Below are 16660 nucleotides of genomic sequence, written 5' to 3' on the forward strand. Positions count from 1 at the left end.
TGGTGACAGAGGCATGTAGTCTAGACGTACCCTTAGTCCTAAGTGGAGCACAAGATCTGGTCCAAGGAGTAAATATAACTGAACCACTTGGAAATAATGATCATAATGTAATAAAATTCAACATCCTGTGGTGGGAAAAACACCTCAGCAGACCAACACTGCAGCATTTAATTTCAGAAAGGGGAACTACACAAAAATGAAGTTAGTTAAACAGAAATTAAAAGGTACAGTGACAAAAGGAAAATCCCTGCAAGCAGCAGCATGGAAACTTTTCAAACACACCATAATAAAGACCCAACTTAAACGTATACCCCAAATTAAAAAACATAGTAAGAGAACCAAAAAATGCCACCATGGCTTAAAAACCAAGTAAAAGAAGCAGTGAGAGACAAAAAGGAATCATTTAAAAAGTGGAAGTTAAATTCTAGTGAGAAAAATAGACAGGAACATAAACTCTGTCAAATTAAGTATAAAAATATAATAAGCCAAAAAGGAGTTTGAAGAACAGTTAGCCAAAAACTCAGAAAATTAATAGCAAAATGTTTTTTAAGTACATCAGAAGCAGGAAGCCTGCTAAACAACCAGTGGGGTCCCTGGACAATCGAGATGCCAAAGGAGCACTCAAAGACAATAAGGTAATTGTGGAGAAACTAAATGAATTCTTTGCTTCGGTCTTAATGGCTGAGGATGTTAGGGAGATTCCCAAACCTGAGCCATTCTTTCTAGATGACGAATCTGAGGAATTGTCCCAGATTGAGATGTCATTAGATGAGGTTTTGAAACCAATTGATAAATTTAACAGTAACAAGTCACCAGGACCAGATGGCATTCACCGAAGAGTTCTGAAAGAACTCAAATGTGAAATTTTAGAACTATTAACTGTAGTTTGTAACCTGTCCTTTAAATCAGCTTCTGTGCTTAATGACTGGAAGATAGGTAATGTGACACCAATATTTTAAAAGGACTCTAGAGGTGATCCTGGCAATTATAGACTGGGAAGTCTAACTTCAGTACTGGACAAATTGGTTAAAACTATAATAAAGAACAGAACTGTTAGACACATAGATGAACATAATTTGTTGGGGAAAAGTCAACATAGTTTCTGTAAAGGAAAATCATGCCTTACTAATCTAGAATTCTTTGAAGGGGGTCAACAAACATGGAGGATCCAGTGGATATAGTGTACTTAGGTTTCCAGAAAGCCTTTGACAAGGTCCCTCACAAAAGGCTCTTAAGTAAAGTAAGTTGTCATGGGATAAGAGGGGAAGTCCTCTCATGGATTGATAACCGGTTAAAAGACAGGAAACAAAGGGTAGAAATAAATGGTAAGTTTTCAGAATGGAGAGATTTAACTAGGGGTGTCCCCCAAGGGTCTGTACTGGGATCAAGTTTATTGAACCTATTTATAAATGATCTGGAAAGGGGTAAACAGTGAAGTGGCAAAATTTGCAAATGATACTAAACTGCTCAAGATAGTTAAGACCAAAGCAGACTGTGAAGAATTTCAAAAAGAGCTCACAAAACTCAGTGATTGGGCAACAAAATGGCAAATGACATTTAATGTTGATAAATGTTAAGTAATGCACATTGGAAAAAATAATCCCAACTATACATACCAAATGATAGGGACTAATTTAGCTATAACCACTGAAGAGAGATCTTGGAGTCACTGTGGATAGTTCTCTGAAAACATCCGCTCAATGTGAAAAAAGAAAACCAAATGTTAGAAATCATTTAGAAAGGGATAGAAAATAAGACAGAGAACATCTTATTGCCGCTATATAAATCCATGATACGCTCACATCTTGAATACCATGTACAAATGTGTTCGCCTCATCTCAAAAAAGATATATTGGCATTGGAAAAGGTTCAGAAAAGGGCAACAAAGTTATTGGGGGTTTGGAACAGGTCCCGTCTGCAGAGAGATTACAAAGACTGGAACTTTCCATCTTAGAAAAGAGGAGACTAAGGGGGGATATGATAGAGGTCTACACCAGGGGTGGGCAATAATTTTTGGTGAGGGGCCACTCCAAGATTTTGCATAAATGGTCAAGGGCTGCACTTTTCTGTGGAGGGGGGTAGAAGGTCTACAGTGGAGGTTGGATGCAGAAAGGCTCACGGGGTAAGGGACTGGGGTTCAGGAGATGGTGTGAGGTCTCAGAGGGTGTTTGGGTGAAGGAGGGGGTTGCGACCTGGGTCAAGGGATTGGGGTGTAGGGTCAGAGAGGGGGTGTGGGTGTAGGAGAGGATACTGGCCTGAGGGACGGATGTAGGAGGAAGTACAGGGCTTGGGAGGGAATTGTCACCTGGGGCAGAGGGCGCAGAGGGTTTGGATGGTGATCTGGGGGAGGGAGTTGGGGTGCAGGAGGGGTTGGGGTGCCAGAGGCAGGCGCTGGCTGGGAGGAGTTTACCTAAGTGTCTCCTGGCCGGCAGCCCCATCCCGCTTAAAAATACAGGCTGCTCCCTCCAAGTAGCTTTCAAGTCCAGCTGCCCCAGTCTCTCAGGCCAATCTCTTAGCTCCGATTGGCTGGCTGTTTCTAGCCAATAGGAGCTGAGAGATTAGCTGAGGTCAGTTCTTTTTGGCTGTTCTGGCCAATAGGAGCTGAGTATTGGGCTGGGGGTGGGGAGATCGCATGGAGCCTACCCCTCCCTGAAGAGCAGAAAAACACAATGACAGTGTTAAATGCGGCAGCTGCGTGTTCCTGAGAGTCCTGGCAGGGTGGTCCACAGGCTGGATCCTGTGACTTGGCTGGCCGGATTTGGCCCCCGGGCCATATTTTGCCCAGCCCTGGTCTATACAATAATGACTGGTGTAGAAAAAGTGAATAAGGAAAAGTTATTGACTTGTTCCCATAACATTAGAACTAGGGGTCATCAAATGAAATTAATAAGTAGCAGGTTTAAAACAAACAAAGGGAAGTTTTTCTTCACACAGCACATGGTTAGCCTGTAGAACTCCTTGCCAGAAGATGTTATGAAGAACAGAACTTTAACAGGGTTCAAGAAAGAACTAAATACATTCATGGAAGATAGATCTATCAATACTTATTAGCCGGGATGGGTAGGAATAGTGTCCCTAGCATCTGTTAGAGACTGGGAATGGGTGACAGGAGAGGAATTAGTTGATGATTCCGTGTTGTGTTCACTCCCTCTGGAGCATCTGGCATTGGCCACTGTCGGCAGACAGGATACTGGGCTAGATGGACCTTTGGTCTGACCCAGCATGGCCATTTTTATTTTATGTTGTTATCATCTACCATATATTTGAGTTTATGCTTCTGTCTGACCATAAGTCCATCTGGGAGTCTGTTTGTTCAAGAACTCCTCCTAAATGGTCAGAGGTAGGACCACCAAATTTGTTATGCAGCTTCCTCTTATCGTAACTTAAAGCGAGGTAAAGGTTTGGTTGTGCCAGGACAATGGGATGTGTGTGGAATGAGATTGTTTCTCATCAAATGGAAAGAGAGGGCTGTGATAGCAGGGACAGTTATACTTCTGAATGACAACGGGGCAGCAAGCACGGGGAAACAGTTATACTCCCAAATGATGATGGGAGGCAGCCAGTGGCCAGATGGCATAACCCCTGCCACTCAGGGCTCAGCCACCAGTTGTCCCCACCTACCGCTCAGCTCCTGTCCTAAATCCTGCACCCCTATCCTTTGACCTGAGCCCCACTCCCCACACCCTGCTCTGAGCCCATTCTCACACCCAACCCTGTCTCCTACACCTCCCATATCCCCGGTCGCCTGCCCTGAAGGACCCAAGCAATTCCAGGTAAATCTTCTAGTTGTATTACAGGCAGTCCCCGACTTACACGGATCCGACTTACGTCGGATCCGCACTTACGAACGGGGCTTTCTCGCCCCGGAGCTCACAGGCAGCGGTCAGCCACCTCGAACTCCGGGGCGAGAAAAGCTGCTCCCGGTGCCCCTGGTCTGCTGGGGACCGTCTCCAGCAGACCAGGGGCATCGGGAGCAAAGCCGCAGCCATGGCGGGGTCCCGCACTTCTGAGGCTTTGCTCTGGCAAAGCCTCAGAAGCGCGGGACCCCGCCGCGGCTGTGGATTTGCTCCCGGTGCCTGTGGTCTGCTGGGGACCGTCTCCAGCAGACCAGGGGCACCGGGAGCAAAGCTGCAGCGGCGGCGGGTCCCGCGCCAGAGCAAAGCCTCAGAGGCGAGGCACCCCGCCACTGCGGCTTTGCTCCCCGTGTCCCTGGTCTGCTGGGGGGGGGGGCGCAGCTAGTGTGCCCCCCCCCAACAGACCAGGCTTTTGTTGTGGACCCTGGGGCAGAGCAGCTGGGGTGCTGCCGGTTGGTCCCGCAGCGCCACTCTGGGCACTACTGGACCAACCCGGCAGCACCCCAGCTGCTCTGCCCCGGGCGTCCTGATTCAGCCGCTGCTGGTCAGTTTCAGCAGCGGCTGAATCAGGATGCCTGGGGCAGAGCAGCTGGGGTGCTGCTGGGTTGCTCCAGTAGCGCCGAGGAGCGGCGCTACTGGAGCAACCCAGCAGCACCCCAGCTGCTCTGCCCCAGGCGTCCCCAAGTCAGCCGTTGCTGAAACTGACCAGCGCTGACTACAGGAAGCCCGAGGCACAGTTGCTCTGCCCCGGGCTTCCTGGAATCAGCTGCTGATCAGTTTCAGCAGCAGCTGACTTGGGGTTCTTAAGTTGAATCTGTATGTAAGTCAGAACTGGCGATCAGTTTCAGCAGCGGCTGAATCTGGACGCCAGTTCCGACTTATATACAGATTCATCTTAAGAACAAACCTACAGTCCCTATCTTGTAGTAACCCGGGGACTGCCTGTATATATAAAGGGCCTGATTCTAGAGTCCTTAGACTAAGCTCCCATTGTTTTCAGTGGGCGTTTTGCTTAAGCTAGGGCTCCAAGGTTGTGTTAATTAAGTACACGTGACACTACTGTATAGATAAAAGAATCTTGCTCTGTCTTATTTCTGTTTTTAAACTTTTCATGTTGAAGGGTGAGAGCAGATATGGCGACGCATCGATGCTCACAGATTTACCGTCCGCCTCTGGAGCCTTAGGGTCAAATATTGGCTGTGATCAAATGGGCACATGGTTTTATCCCAGTCCTCGGTAACCCCACCATTGGTACTTTCTGCTTAATAGAATTAATTGATGGCTGCAGAGCAAAGGACCTGCAGGTTGGATGCAGAGTAGCATTTACTCATGTTGCCCAAGTTGTACAGAGGAACCAAAAACTAGCATAGTAGGGGTGCTGCAGGCAGGATTGAGGTGCATAAGCAGAACTGGGTAGCAGGGTGTAGGGCAGACTCCAGGCCACTCTGCTTAGTCCTTAATTTTTATGACTGCTAAATTAACACACAAATCCTGAGTATGGGGCATGTTGCTTAAAGATCATAGAATCATAGAATCATAGAATAATAGGACTGGAAGGGACCTCGAGAGGTCATCGAGTCCAGCCCCCCGCCCTCAAGGCAGGACCAAGCTCCGTCTACACCATCCCTGACAGATGTCTATCTAACCTGTTCTTAAATATCTCCAGAGAGGGAGATTCCACCACCTCCCTTGGCAATTTATTCCAATATTTGACCACCCTGACAGTTAGGAATTTTTTCCTAATGTCCAATCTAAACCTCCCCTGCTGCACTTTAAGCCCATTACTCCTTGTCCTGTCCTCAGAAACCAAGAGGAACAAATTTTCGCCTTCCTCCTTGTGACACCCTTTTAGATATTTGAAAACCGCTATCATGTCCCCCCTTAATCTTCTTTTTTCCAAACTAAACAAGCCCAGTTCATGAAGCCTGGCTTCATAGGTCATGTTCTCTAAACCTTTAATCATTCTTGTCGCTCTTCTCTGTACCCTTTCCAATTTCTCCACATCTTTCTTGAAATGTGGCGCCCAGAACTGGACACAGTACTCCAGCTGAGGCCTAACTAGTGCAGAATAGAGCGGCAGAATGACTTCACGAGTTTTGCTTACAACACACCTGTTGATACAACCTAGAATCATATTTGCTTTTTTTGCAACAGCATCACACTGTTGACTCATATTCAACTTGTGGTCCACTATGACCCCTAGATCCCTTTCCGCCATGCTCCTTCCTAGACAGTCGCTTCCCATCTTGTATGTATGGAACTGATTGTTCCTTCCTAAGTGGAGCACTCTGCATTTCTCCTTATTAAACCTCATCCTGTTTACCTCTGACCATTTCTCTAACTTGCTAAGGTCATTTTGAATTATGTCCCTATCCTCCAAAGAAGTTGCAACCCCACCCAGTTTGGTATCATCTGCAAACTTAATAAGAGTACTCTCTATCCCAATATCTACATCATTGATGAAGATATTGAATAGTACGGGTCCCAAAACAGACCCTTGAGGAACTCCACTTGTTATCCCTTTCCAGCAGGATTTAGAACCGTTAACAACAACTCTCTGACTACGGTTATCCAGCCAATTATGCACCCACCTTATCGTGGCCCTATCTAAGTTATATTTGCCTAGTTTATCAATAAGAATATCATGCGAGACCGTATTAAATGCCTTACTAAAGTCTAGGTATATGACATCCACCGCTTCTCCCTTATCCACAAGGCTCGTTATCTTTTCAAAGAAAGCTATCAGATTAGTTTGGCATGACTTGTTCTTCACAAACCCATGCTGGCTATTCCCTATCACTTTATTACTTTCCAAGTGTTTGCATACGATTTCCTTAATTACCTGCTCCATTATCTTCCCTGGGACAGACGTTAAACTGACCGGTCTATAATTTCCTGGGTTGTTCTTATTCCCCTTTTTATAGATGGGCAACAAAAAGATGCAACAATTGCTGAAGATCTGTAATCAGTTGGCATCCCAACAAGAGTTGCTTTATTACAGCCATTTCACTAATGATCTGAATGAGCAGCTGTAAATAAAATCTTAGAAACTTGTTGGTCCCTGAGCAAAGCAGAGCAGCTAAATCTCAGGGTTTTAAGAAAGCAAGCAAAGCCCAGTTTGAATGGTCTCTATAGATGCCATGTGGAAAAGGCCAGGCTGGTGAGGTGGAAACTATTTTTTTCCCTTCTTCAATTGGGATGGGGCAGGGACTGGGGAAGGAAGAGAATTACGAAAGAGCCAACCCAGGCCCTAAGGCAGGAATTGTCTATAGCTACTTGCATGAAAAGCACATTTTTAATGCTCCTTCTGCAAGGTTTAAAAATAACTAATCCAATTTAAGCCTTTGGATAAGATGGACTTCACAAGCTTAAATGTGATTTGCAGGAATCCATGACCTGTAATATTTCTTTGTTTAAGGTGCATTGCCACCTAGCAACAGCCTATGCATAATCCTGCCAATGATTATCTTTAACCACTCTGCAAAGGGAACGTGCATCTTGCCAGCAGTTCAGTGACACTGTTTAGCAAGAAATGGCCCTATGCCAAGCTCCAGTTTGTGCCAGGAGGCTTACAGATAAGATGTAAAACCAAGATTCTGGCCACTTATGATGGTTAAAGATCTCACTGCATTCTTTGCAAGAGGTGGGTCAGAAATCCAGCTCAGGTAACTACATGCTGCCAGCTTCCATTGTCCCTAAAGTTTCAGATACAGAAATTTTTTTTCATGTTCTGAAGTATAATCGCATTCCACTCCTGACGTGTCTTCTTGTCAGTGAGGGGCGATGTGATCCTGGCATTTCCTGAGGGAGTCCAATCTTAGAATCATAGATGATTAGGGTTGGGAGGGACCTCAGGACGTCATCTAGTCCTACCCCTGCTCAAAGCAGGACCAACCCCAACTAATCTTATCAAACACAGCAAAGCCTGAGTACTGGAGTTTTGTGATGACATATAGTCCAATGGTCACCTGCTATTATACATGAGGGAGGGGGAACAGTAGATTCAGCCTCCAACATTGGTTGTAGCCCTTTTAGATTTGCTGTGTACCTCACTAGCTGCTTACTCTGTTGCATTGAAGGGAGTCTGTGATGGCTGTCTGACCGGTGTGGACTCTTCTTGCATGAGCTCCTTGCAGCCTGGCTTTCTAATGAGGCAGGAGTGCAGCCTCTATAGCTTCATGTGCATCAGTCAAAACAAATAATTCATTCAGTGAATTTCATCTTATTTTTCCAGTTAATAATTTGCTTGGGAAGAACATAAAATTCTCAGATGTAGATGTTAATTTGTGAATTTCTTCAGCAAAATAGTTCTGCAAGTAACCTGTTGTTTGCAATTGGATATACACCCAGAAATTATGCCACTCTGACTAGACATTATACAAGACACATGACATTGTTACTTTTTCCTAACTAGAGGACTTATGTAACCAAACAATACAGTGCAAATGTTCTATATTTGACTGGCAAATGTTCAACCCACTCTGATGTTCAGCACATATTATGCTTTTTGCTATTTTTATGTATATTACACTATCGCCTAGAGGTCCACACAAGATCACAAGATCATTGTGGTAGGTGCTGTGCAAACACATACAACAAATTAGTCCCTTCTCCCTGAGAATTTACAATCTAAATAGGCAAGACAGGTAAATAGGAAACCAAGATGAAGTGACAGTAGCAGAGTAGGTCACAGAACCCAGCTGGTCTGACTCCTAGCCGAGGGCTCTTTCCATAGACCATGCTGCCTGACCAAAATTTACTTGAGTGAATACGTGAAGTAAAAAAAAAATCATGGGATCAGGAATTTTCATGCTAGAAAAGTTTGTGTGCTCAAATATTTACAATAAGAAAATACGACTGAACTGAAATTTGTTTTGAATTCAAACACATAGCCAATTTTCCCCACAAATGTTCCATTGTAGCTTCCAATAGAATCTTCTCATCTTCTGGGGGACAGGAGTGCCCTCTCTCTTTTCATGCTGCAGTTAGAAGGGGAAAATATATTATAACATAGGAGCGTTCCTCCCAGGAAAAAATGAGAGTTCAGCTGGATCTATTAAAGTATTTATAAGGTATTTACAAGGTATCTGCACTTGGCTGCAACAGACATGATTTAATGACCACACAATAAAAGACACTTTGTTGTCATCCTGACATTGGCCTGGTGGTGACAGTAGTAATTTTAGTGGCAAACACATGGAGCAATGGTAAGCCAAAGGTTACAGAGAGTTTGTTCATCCCGGAATATGCATGCTAGGAATCTGTACACGATGCTCATTTGCTTTTCATTTCTACAGTTCTACAACTGGAACCATTGGTCTGAGTGGAATTAGAACATACCCATTGTGAAGCTTATGCTGCTATACAGGGGCAAGATTTTGGGACGCCAATGGCATTCTTGGAGTATTTAATAAGGCTGGAGGTAACAGTGGGACATTTCTATTGAATCATGTCTGATGCATTGATCTCAATGGTCTTTTTAGGTTGAGGAGGAGTTAACTTCTGAAAAACCACTAGGTAGTGTTTGTTAAAAGCAGGAGTGGGCAAAATACAGCCCGGGGGCTGCGTCCAACCTGCTTAACATTTGTATCCGGCCTGCCCAGCTGATTAGCAGATCATGCATATTTACAGCGGCCAGTGTGTGTTCATCTGCTCTCCCCCACCCCCCCACACACACACTTTGCTCCATCCTGCAGCCAAGCTGGCTGTGCAGAGTGGGGGAGGGGAGAGACAACAGGAGGGAAGCGCTGATGTCAGGGTCCCACTAACCCCATCTCTGCAGAGCAGTAGTCTGGGAGAGGGACACACTGGAGCGCTGTTCTAGTCTGGGGTATGAATGGTGACTGAGTTCTTCTTAAAGAGGCAATTCCTAAGCTTTCTCCAGCAGCCAGTTCGCTCTCGCTGTCTCTCCCATACACGCACTCACACTGTCACACACCCTCACCCATAGTCTGTCTCATACCCAGTGTTGTGCCACTCACACACACAATCTGTGTCACACACTCTGCCTCATGCACACAATCTGTTAGTCTCTCTGTCACATACACAAAGTCTCTCTCTTTGTCTTTCTCGCTCTCTCTTCCTCTTCCCCAGCTCTGCCCCTTCTGCCTGAGGCTCTTTCCCTTCCAGGGGCCTGGACGATTTTCCAAAATTCATGGAGTGGCCTCCCCTGCAAAAATTATTGCACTCACCTAATTAAAAACAATCTCATGCTAGATGCTATCAGAAATGGAAATTCCACTGAATTTCCTCTTCAAATTCACCAACTTCCATTCTGACTTCCATCGTATCTGGCAGTTAGAAATGGAATTGCTGGCAAGGACAAAGCCTGTCAGATCTTTAGCTCTCAAGCAATTCCAGTTATGGAACAATCTCGTGGTGCTGTTATCCAGGTTCATCTGACACAAAGGACAAGCTTCAATTACAGAGCAACTTTGGTAGCACCACTATGCTTTTACTATTTTTATTTATATTACACTATCACTTAGAGATCTAGGTAAGATTAGTGTTCCATTGTGCTAGGTGCTGTACAAACACATACTAAGAAATTGTCCCTGACCCAAAATGCCCTCTTTTCCTAGCATTAACTTAATTTAAAAACAAAAATGTTGTTTTCAGATGGGTTGGGGAGAAGTATCTGTATCTATATTTCACAGGGAAACAACATTAAGGTCTTTAGGGGAGGGAGTTTTGTTCTGTGTTTGTATAGCAAATAGCTGAATCGAGTCTTCATCTCTTGATGCTGCCACAATAGAGTTATTATTATGATCTACTACATAATAATACTGCATGCTGGTCTGGTTTCCCCTTTCCAAAAAAGATATATTAGAATTGGAAAAAGTATAGAGACATTCAACAAAAATGATTGCGGTACAGAATAGCTTCCATATAAGGAGAGTTTAAGAAGAGATGACCTGGGAGAGGGGGTATGATAGAGGTCTATAAACGATGAAAGTTGTGGAGAAAGCAGATAAGGAAGTGTTATTTAGCCCTTCACATAACTGAAGAACCAGAGATCATCCAATTAAATCAATAAGCAGGAGGTTTAAAACAAACAAAAGAAAGTACTTTTTCACACAATGCATGGTCAACCTGTGGAATTCATTGCCAAGGGATGTTGTGAAGGCCAAAAGAATAATTAGATTTAAAAAAGAGTTTGATAGACTCATGGAGGATAGGTCTATCAATGGCTATTAGCCAAGATGATCAGGGATGCAACTCCATACTCTAGATGTCCCTAAACTTCCAACTGCCAGAACTAGGTAGTGAATGACAGCGGATGGATCACTCAGTAACTGCCCTATTTAGTTTATTCCCTCTAAAGTCTCTGGTATCAACCACCATCTGAAGAGAGGATCCTGGGCAAGATGGACCATTGGTCTGACCCAATATGACTATTCTTATGCTAACAGTTAACAAAATACTTACATCTATTCATTTTTGTACATTTTCCCTCATAACAGATGTCCAAATCAAAAGCTCATGGCTTCTTGGTCAAGAATGTAAAACTCTGACTCAAGAATTCAAAGACAAGAGACATTATGGGGAAGACAGAATTCCTATCTCCTAGGAACCTGCCGGCTATTGCCTTGAATTATAACCTTTTCTCGCCTATAAAAATGTGGTTTGGAGTTTATTTAGGAATTCTTTTAAAACAGACGAAGCCTTATGAAAGTGTGTTATGAAAGCCTCAGTGCAAAGAGAGCTATGGCTCTGAGGGTATGTATACCCTACCACCCTAGTTCGAACTAGGGTGGTAATGTAGGCAACCGGAGTCGCAAATGAAGCCCGGGATTTGAATTTCCCCGGCTTCATTTGCATCTCGCCGGGCGCCGCCATTTTTAAATGTCCGCTAGTGCGGACTCCATGCCGTGTGTAGTCGCGCGGCACGGAGTCTGCACTAGCGGACATTTAAAAATGGCAGCGCCTGGCGAGATGCAAATGAAGCCCAGGAAATTCAAATCCCAGGCTTCATTTGCAACTCTGGTTGCCTACATTACCACCCTAGTTCGAACTAGGGTGGTAGTGTAGACATACCCTGACAGAATAACTTAAAAAAACCCACTTGGTGTCCTTCCAGTGCCGGAAAGATAATCCCATAGGACACTGCTGCTGTGGGAAGTGTAAGGATTTCTGATGCAATGTAGCAATCAGTGTCTGTTAAGACAGGCTTTGAAGATCAGGGCTGGAACATGATTTTGTAGTAGGTAAAACAGGGCCTAGCTTGTTGTACACAGGTCCAGTACCAATTCTAATGGTGGAAAAAATAAGGAGTATCATGCTAATGAAAGCTCTGGAATCAAGATTATTGGATTCCCCATTTCTCAAGTACTATTCATTTTGTACTTGACAAGAAGTTAGAAAAGCAAATATGGTAGGTGACCAGCTTGGCTTAACAACGAAATCCTTGGTGAGCTTAAAAACAAAAAGGAAGCTTACAAGAAGTGGAAACTTGGACAGATGACTAGAGAGGAGAATAAATATATTGCTTGAGCATACAGGGTAATCAGGAAGACCAAAGCACAATTGGAATTGCCTCTAGCAAGGGTTGTCAAGGGTAACAAGAAAGGTTTCTACAGGCATGTTAGCCGTAAGAGGGTGGTCAGGGAAGGTGTGGGGCCCTGACTGGATGAGAGAGGTAACCTAGTGACAGATGATGTGGGAAAAACTGAAGTACTCAATGCTTTTTTTTTTTTTTGCCTCTATTGTCATAGACAAGGTCAGCCCCCGACTACTGCACTAAGCAACACAGTATGGGAAGGAGGTAGGCAGGCCTCAGTGGAGAAAGAACAGGTTAAGAACTATTTAGAAAAGCTAGACATACACAAATCCATGCAGCCAGATCTAAGGCATATGAGGGTGCTGAGGGAGTTAGCTGATATGACTGTGGAGCCATTGGCCATTATCTTTGAAAACTCATGAGCTACGTCTAGATTGCATCCCTTTTTCGTAAAAGGGATGCAAATTAGATGTATCGCAATTGCTAATGAAGCGGGGATTTAAATCTCCCCCGCTTCATTAGCATAAAAATGGCTACTGCTTTTTTTCAGCACGGAGCTTTGCCGGAAAAAAGCGCCAGTCTAGACGGGATCTTGTGGAAAATAAAGCCTTTTCCAAAAGATCCCTTATCCCTTGAAAGTAGGAATAAGGGATCTTCCGGAAAAGGGCTTATTTTCTGCAAGATCCCGTCTAGACTGGCGCTTTTCTCCGGCAAAACCCTGATCCGGAAAAAAGCGGCAGCCATGTTCATGCAAATGCCACGGGGGATATTTAAATCCCCCGCGGCATTTGCAATTCTGACTGGTCTCATTAGCATCCCTTTTCCGGAAAGGGGTGCCAATGTAGACACAGCCGTTTAGTCTACAGAAGAGAAGAGTGAGGGGGGATTTGATAGCAGCTTTTAACTCCTGAAAGAAGGTTCCAAAGAAGACAGAGAGAGGCTGTTCTCAGTAGTGACGGATGGCAGAACAAGGAGCAATGGTCTCACATTGCAGTGGGGGAGGTCTAGATTGGATATTAGGAAATACTATTTTACTGGAAAGGTGGTGAAGCCTGAAATGGATTACCTAGGGAGGTGATAGAATCTCCATCCTTTGAGTTTTTAAGTCCTGGCTTGACAAAGCCCTGGCTGGGATGATTTAGTTGGGGTTGGTCATGCTTTGGGCAGGGGGCTGGACTTGGTGACCTCCTGAAGTCTCTTCCAGCCCTAGAATTCTATGATTCTAAGAACAGTTAAAGTTCTCCTCCCTGTCCCATGCTCATGTAGGGCCACATTTGTCAACCAACCTCTCCTTTGTGATTCCTGCTCAGCTTTCAAGGTCTCCATCTCCCAGGATATTTGCATTTGCAGCAGTAAACTTCAGAGAGTGAGACTTCAGGAGAAACTGCCAGGCAGGGGAAGGCTGGGAAAGGTCTGGAGAAACACACATTCAGAGACAGTGTTCCCTGTAAGCTGAGCACTTGGGCAGCCTCCAGGAAGAGATTCAAATGTCGTCCAACTGATTTGCAGAGCGCCCATAGCTGGCAGCATATATTTCTATTGGTGGTGCACATCTGCACTTGCCTTATAGAGGGAACATTGTTCAGGACTTCTACCTTAAACTGATTGTCCATTTGATGAAATAAAAAAGAATAAGGCACACTCTGCATTTAGTTAAATGGAAATGAAAAGAAAAAAATTAATGGGAAGATAAATGTAGGGGAGCTGCAAGTTACTGCCATTATGTTATTTCAAAAGATTATTATTGTATTTGTTTTATTTTTTGATTGTTGAGTTAGAGGCGTGCCAGCTCAGGGCTCCATGGAGATAAGCACTGAGAGACAGTGCTTGCTCTAAAGAGCTTTCTATCCCTGTCTGTAGGATCACACAGCAGCCTGTGCACATGGGGGCATATGGAGTGCTAGTCCGGAACACACAGCCGCAGTGAGGCTGCCACAAAGGAACCTTGCGCTCCTGCTCACAGGGGTACTGGAGAGGCCTTCCTTACTTCTGACCCTGTGGTGGGACACCTTCCCACCACAAGCCACCACTAAGGAGGATGGGGTCATGGACACACACTGCAGTGCCACACAGGTGGCCTTGCTCAAAGCACATTGCCTTTGTCTGAACCAAGACCTTTCAGTGTTGGCTCTGAGATGAGGGCTAGGCTTAAGGCACACTGTGAGGAAGAGTGATGACTTCCCTTTTCACTCTTCCTCACAGCTGGCCCAGCTGCAAGTAGGGTGCGAGCCACATCTCCTGTGCCAACCTCCCGACCCCATGAGACCCACAGATGCTAGTGACCTCTGGAAGACCTTGAGTGGTGGAGCACATTGTCTGCCTACGTGCCCTGAAGCAATCTCTGGAACAGCAGGACCGGAGCAAGTGTGCAGTATACACTGCTATCGTCAACTGTCTGGTGGCTGCCATTGAGCAGTCCAGCAGATATCCCTGCCCTCTCCTGCTCCTCCTGCTCCTGCTCCCACCCCTGCTCCCGCTCCTCTGGCCTCTTTCCCTAATCCCCACTCATGGCCACTGAGGGCCCTGCACATGAGGCGGTGGGACCACCCATGGCAGGCACCAGTCCCAGCCCCATGCCTGAGCCCCTCCTCCTCCATCTTCCATCACCCTCTTTCCCCCCTCCAGTTTCTTTCCCCTGTCCCTCCCCAGTTATATTTAACCCAAATAAAAAAACAGTTTCTTGGTTCAAAACAGAAAGTCTGGTTAATTGTATCTGCAGAGGAGAGGAGGGGGAAAAGTGGGAAGGGAGGGAAGGGAATGGTGTGGGAAGAAAGGCACAGAGGGGCACCTCAGAGGCCCCTTTTGGGGAGGCCAGGGGAGAGTGTCACAGCTGGTCTGGCTGAAACTCTCCCTCAAGGCCTCCTGGATGTGCACAACTCCCTGAGGGGTCACATGGCAGCTGCGCATAGCTGCTGAAAGGACCTTGCAAGCTGGCAGGAATGTTTCCCCCTTGTTCTCACATATATTGTGCAGGACACATCGGGCCTCCACCACTTGGGGGAGGTTCCGTTTGCTGAGGTCCAGCCAGGTGATGAGACAACTTTGAGGTGGCCGAAGGCACCCTTCACAACAATGCAGGCCCTGCTGAGCCTGCCATTGAAACGTTCCTTGCTGCAGTCCAGTTGTCCAATGTAGGGCTACAGAAGCCAGGGGAGCAGATAATAGCATGCGTGCCCCATGAGGCACATGGGCATGTCCGCTTCCCTGACCTTGATGGTGAAAAATGTACTGGTGTGCTTCTTTTGGAAGATGCTGGAATTCCTGAAGACCTGGCATCGTGCACCTTCTCCAGTCACCGGACATTGATGTCCATGAAGTGGCCTCGGAGGTCCACAATGGCCTGCAGGGCTAATGAAAAGTACCCCTTCCTGTTGCTATAATAGGAGGTCTGGTGGTTGATGGCATGGATGGGGATGTGGGTGCTGTTAGTGGCCCCCTGCAGTTGGGGAAGCCCATAGTGGCATAGCCGGCTATGATGGGGTCCATGTCACCCAGGATGACGACCCTGTGCAGCAGAATGGTGTTAGTGATCCTCACTCCTTGTAGAAGGAGACAAACAGAGAATCACAGGATTGTCAGAGCCCTCGAGAATTCCCTGAGCCCACGCCCCTTCCTCCACACCAGAAATAAGCCTCAACTTGTCCCATCCCTGACAGGACTTTGTGAAGCCAGGACTGTACAACCTCCTGGGGAGGGAGAGTCTTCCACCCACCCCCACCTTCCCTAGGAAACCCCATTCCAGGAGCTCACTACCCTGCTGGAACAATAGCAAGTGAGTCATATCTGCATGAGCACAGCCCTGAATATCAATCTCTCCACAAACTGGTTCCTGATGGGGTGGTAGATGTCTGGCATAGTGAGCTTCCGAAGTGCAATGGTGACCCGCTTCTGGAGGGGGATGGCGGGTCTCATGTGGGTGTCCCATCACCTCAGGACAGAGGTGAACCACTCACACAGCTCCAGAAAGGTGTCCTTCCACATGCGGAAGTTCTGGAGCCACTGCTGGTTGTCCTTCCACTCCATGACAGTTCAGTCCCACCAGTCGGAACTGGTGTCCCAGCACCAGACATGGCAGTGCATGGTGTACAGGGGAGAGTAGAAGGGGATGTGGTACAGGAGCAGCACATGAAGAGAGGTGAGAAGATGCCCTGCAGTGAGCTGCTAGTCCTAGTTCTGCAGTGCCACGTGGGTGGCCCGCAGTATCTGTGCCGGGGGTGTGGGAGGAGGTGTAAGAGTTGATGAGTGCTTTGCAGCAGGTCCAGCTCCATGGCAGAAGTGCTGTGGTGTCCGCAAGGGCAACCAGAGC

The sequence above is a fragment of the Pelodiscus sinensis genome, chromosome 16 (assembly GCF_052426305.1).
Source record: "Pelodiscus sinensis isolate ZL-2025 chromosome 16, ASM5242630v1, whole genome shotgun sequence".
Classification (NCBI taxonomy): Eukaryota; Metazoa; Chordata; order Testudines; family Trionychidae; genus Pelodiscus; species Pelodiscus sinensis.